At 38.0% G+C, this 5,467-nt stretch overlaps 1 long non-coding RNA gene across 1 annotated transcript; it reads right to left on the bottom strand.

Moving 5' to 3' along the window:
• Positions 1–3,203: 3,203 nt before the first annotated feature.
• LOC307074561 lies at positions 3,204–4,535 on the bottom strand. The gene is made up of 4 exons (XR_013811803.1): positions 4,397–4,535; positions 3,678–3,800; positions 3,465–3,581; positions 3,204–3,241 (listed from the first exon to the last, which is right to left on the bottom strand). It is a non-coding gene; the product is annotated as an uncharacterized lncRNA (long non-coding RNA).
• Between the last annotated feature and the right edge of the window lie 932 nt (positions 4,536–5,467).

Genomic DNA, 5,467 nt, shown 5'->3' with positions numbered 1-5,467 from the left:
TGTTCAAATGGTGTATGGATCAACAGATTCCTCCCTTTATATAGTTCCATATTGCCATCTAATGCAGCCTTGACCAGTGGTTTTATTGTCGAAGGTAGAATCATTAACCAGAATAGTCTAAACATTGATATTCAAAATCCTTGTGTGTTTAAAAACATTGCAGATTGTTCTATGGCTGTGTTCTAAAAGCCCTAATAACGTCCTAGTCAACCTCATTTTTTCATCAATTTGAGTTGTGGTTGTGTATGTGTAGCACTGCATATATTTACATGAAACTAGGGCTAGATTCTAGGTTTTTTTTAGGAGCAGTATGTGACTAAATGAATTATGACACACCAAGACTGATAAGTAATTTTGAACTGTGGTTCATTTATGTAGAAATAAAATGGTGAATCCATACATCAGAGATATCACAAATACACATTTCGGCATATAAACCATATGAACCAAAAAAAAGAATAAATCAAAGATGTAAAAAAAGAAACTACACCAGCATTATGGTGGACAGGAGGGTGGTCCCCCTTAGCAAAAAGTAGTTTATTAAAGTGTACTACAAGTATACTTATTTTATACTAAAACTGCAGCAGTATACTTGAAGTTTACTTTTTACATACTTTATTTTATATACTTAAGAAAAGTATAGTGAAGTATACTTGGCTTATACTTAAAAGTATACAGAATAGTCTAAGACTTAGTACATTAATAGACTTATACTTAAATACTAAAGCTTATACTTGTACTTTAGTATATTTCTTACTTCTTTCTGCCACAAAGTACTAATACTTAGTATATCTTGATCCAAGTACAGAATAAGGTCAAGTCATTGACTTGTGCTTACCTTTAATTTAGCAGAATAAAAATGTTTTTCACTAAAGGTATTACCCCTATAAAACTGTTCAAGTTCGTGAGTTAGAGCTTAAAAGTTTACAGTCAATAGTATGTGTGCTCAATTGCATCATCTTTATGTACGGTACCTTAAAAACATACACAAAAACAGAGAAACATTTGACTTGACTTTATTGATCAAGTTCTAGTCCCTTTCATAAGGGTTTGGCAATGGTGTTATGTACACAGCATCATCTGTTTCAACAAGAACACATTTTGTTTTAATCATGTTAGGCCAGACAGCATTAACAGTTTCAGTCTTTTTAACCTGATACATGAAAGTACTTTGTACATTGATCTGTGAATCTTTACATACAGGCCTGTGTGATTTAGAAAGTACCTCGACTAAAACACAACATAGTTTAGCACACGAACAGAATGCAGAAATTTGATGTGAACACACCTGTTTAAAAACAACCAAATCAGTAACTAAACAAAATGTACCATCTTTCAAGCATACAGCACTGTTGTATCTCTTCTTTAGTCTGTCATAGTTTTGACTGTGATACAGAACTCCATCAACCAAAAAACGGTTGTAAGACCAGAAGCAGTTGCTTAGATTTCCACACAAATTTGCAAGGGCAAGCCTATATAACATTTTAATACTTTCTTGCATCGGGGGATGACCAAAACCTCTGACACTTTCATTTAGTATTTCACAATTTTTTGTTTTTCTTTTATTAAAGTAAAGTTCTTCAACAAAAGATTGTACTTTTTCATGTTCTGGGTGGATAGTGTTCTTGGCCCTTTGTGGCAATTCTCTCCACAACAGAAATGTTCTAACTATTTGTGAGGGGACACACTGTGTTCCATGAAAATACTTCTTGAGAGTGCCCATATTGGATTCAAATGAAAAAGTTGATACAGCCCATAATGGCCCCCAGTGTTTGACACTTTGAGCAGTGTGTGTTAGCAAGTGTATATTAAAGGTCATGTTATATTTCCCATACAGTCTTTGGAACTCAACGACAATTTTTTTTAAAGCAAGCTCTGCCATCTGGATGCTTTTGGTCTTTATGGTATCCTGCAATAAAGTATATATGGCAAACACCAGTAGGAACAAATGGTTCCAAAATCTTGCAGGGAGTATGCCTTTCAATACAGGTAGTGAATAGAAAAGGAGGAATGCTCGGCACTCTGAAGCTTTCCAGAACTTCCTTTCAGTCAGTGATCTTGGTGTCCTAGTAATCTCCACAGGTGGTTTGATTTTTACAAGTCGCCTATCAACTTCAGCCATTTCTTTACCTATGTACCAGGGGGAATCACTGTTTGTTGTATCAAACCATAGTGTTGAGAGCTGCCGAGTGACTCCAAGGCACACATTGTGTTGATATTCAGGTACAAAGCCATTTATCATTTGGAAGTGTTGAAGCTGCATTAAAGGAGATGGCCCTTTGACTCCAAACACTGGCTCATCAGTTGTACCTGACATTGCATGACTGAAATGGTCCCTCTCATTTCTACGTGGGGGTTCAGGTTGTTCGTATGGATACGATTTACCACCTCTGTGCAAGCAAAAATCACAGCCGTAAAAACCATTGAACTGTTTAGTGTTGCGAAGCAATGGACGAGCCACAGAATCAGAGCTACAAATCAGCACAAATACTTTAGAAAGATGACTGTGTCCTTGTCTGTCTTGCCAGTCAATACCTTCAGTCTCTAATAATGAAGCTTCTTTCACAAATGGTGTCAGCAATGTTAACATGGATGGTTTAGTTGGCCCAAACCATAATGCTGACATCAAAAAGTGCCTTTTTCTCATTTCTGGTTCCAGTTCAATTATCTGGCACTGAATCGGCCAAATGCTGCATTTAGAGCTTTTGAACACTGGTGCACCATCACAATTCCAAATCAGAGTCAAATCATCTTTTCCAAGAACTCCACTGTCACGCAATTTTTGATACTCTCCACCAGACTGTATGTCGGTTAAAACATCAAAGGATCTACTTTTTTCAGTAAGATTAACATCATGTTCCTGCAGAAGTTGTTTAATCTGTGCATGAAGGGGAATTACAAGAAAGTAGAAGCCCTTTTTTAAACTTGTGTTGGCATCAAATACTTTGTTGCAAAGGGTACAATGAGAGGGACAGTCTGCACTAATGCCAAAGTATGCTAAACATTTTTCACAATAAAAGTGAACTTCAGGCTGTGATGAACTTCCAAATTCTTTGTTGAAAAGGTAATGTGAGGGTGGAATCAGACCTGGAAACATCAGGTTGAAGAGTTCCAGTAAAGGAGTAAGTGCTTTGCCTGTTAAATTGTTCCGCAGCACATACGACATCAGCATCAATAAACTTTCTTCCGTTGAAACAGGTGCACCGGGATACAGGGGCTTGTCTGCTTGGTCTTCACTGCCCTGTAGATTTATGAAAAGAGATAGAAAAAGCATGTATATATGAGAATGAGTAGCAGCAAACTTGAGCAGTAATATCAGTCTAGCATAAAGTATTTTTACCATTAAAAACAAAATTATATATTATACAATTATAAAATATAATATTATCTCCAAATGTTCTAATTTGATGTAATGAGCTGACATCAACTACTAGCAATGTGTTATCGAACCAATGTCTGCATACCACTGGAAAATCAGGTGTCTTTTCTCTAGTCACATCTTCATCATCAGCATGGTTTTCACCTTCATTACTGGCGGCATCAATCAAGTCCTCTTCAGAATGTGACAGGACTTCTTCATTCTACGGGTTGACAAGGGAAAAACATTATTTGAAGTAATTAATTAAAAGAGTAGACATTAAATGCATACAAACTACCACATAGAATGGTGCATTTACCTCTGAAATGTCCACATCCAATTGGCTTGTGGTAGGGTTCCTAGTGTTGAGTTCATCATCTTCACTGTTGGAAGTGTTACTCCAGTGTTCTTCTGTATTGATTTGGTTATCTGAATTATCATTCTACATGTGAAGAAAGGCAAGAGAATGAAAAATGTAGTTAATACATCAATGATTGAAATTATCAATTAATTCATTAATCGTTAGTTGATAGACCTTATTGATTAACGATCAACTGATAAGCGGCAGTTTTCCTAAGAACCTAAATTAAAGGGAAAATTTAAGCTGCACATTTGCTTATACGGGGCTCTACACTAGTATAGTTTACTTTAAGATCACAGCACAATGAAAAATGTTTAAGTAACAGGTTATTTAACCTTTAAAAAATGCTGAGGGCCCAATGTGACCCATTTTTACATTTGAGAACAGTAAAAACATCATCTGACTTTAAGTTCTAATGTGACCCAGCATAGGTCATACATGGTTTTCAACTTTAATAAAAGTTTTTTTTTCCATAAATGTTTGCTATTATGTCCAAAGTCAGGTCAGTGGCGGTGAAACTCAGACCCCCAAGCCCACGCCAGTGCTGTTTAAACAGACCAGCGAGGCGCATCAGAGGCGCATAAAACCTGTGCTGAACAGGCTGTCTAAAAGGGGCTTATGTTAACAAAGTTGGCCTAGTGTATTCCCCCAACCCCAAAACAATTTTACAAGTGTACCTCTTGAATGTCCATATCCAGCAGGCTGGTTGTGGAGGAGTTCTCATTACTGAGTTCATCTTCACAGCTGGAATTGTTGATTTCTTTCTCTCCACTGGTTGAAGTGTTACTCATGTGACCATCTGTGCTGATGTCGTCATCATGACTGGAAGTCTACAGATTAACAAGAGAAAGACAATAAACAATTGAAAGAATTAACTCCCTTTATGTCAACTCCAATCACCAAATCATAAACAGAGAAGGTGTACACTTTCATTTTTAGACAACTTAAAAGTTATTTAGACCTCAACTACCTGTAGTCTGGGAGAAAAATAAATCAGTGACGTGGCATATGACATGTGCTAATGATTATGTCTACTTGGGGAGCTGACAGCACAGTTTAGGGAAGATTCTTAAAATTGAATCAAGCAGAACTGGATAAAAAAGGGGGGGGGGGGGTATCCTGGCAACATGTTACATAAGATGTCCTGGCATATTTCAAGATTTGATGCTTGTAATAAAAACAATTCCACTTGTACTAGAACTGTGTCATTGCGTATTACCTGTTGAAGGGCAGTATCTAAAAGCCTAGGTGTGGAGGAGCTTCTGCTGTTGACATCATCTCTACCTTCTCTGTGGGAAGCACTGGGCTGACTCATGAGATCATCTGTGTTATCCTGTAGTTCTCCACTGTCCTGAAAGTGTGGGGGGTTCAAATATAAATGTCAGTTATTACTCACGTAATTTAATCCATGGGTTAGGACTGAAGCGCTGGAGCCACAGACAGCTAAAGCCTCGGTGGTAACAAGTAATGTTTTTTGTGGTGAACTAGCTCGGTGCTAACTTCGGCTACAGCGCTTGCGGCTCGCGTGAAAAATAGAAATGAACCGAACTGAAGCCTGCAGGCGCGCGCACTGCGCTCCACAGCGCGAGCTGTGTGACCAGGCAGACCGGTTAACATGTGCGCCTGGGCCCTGCGCTTCGGTTCCGCGTGCAATGCGACCAGGATTTCTTCACAGCTCACACAACAGTAACTTTTACAACATACTGCTCCCGTTGGTGACCCTCCAGTGCTTCACTGTATTTGCTTTC

This window comes from Pollachius pollachius (assembly GCF_949987615.1).
Source record: "Pollachius pollachius genome assembly, chromosome: 4".
NCBI classification, from domain to species: Eukaryota; Metazoa; Chordata; class Actinopteri; order Gadiformes; family Gadidae; genus Pollachius; species Pollachius pollachius.
The sequence above is the reverse complement of the archived record's forward strand: the minus strand, read 5'-3'. Positions and strand labels throughout refer to the sequence as shown.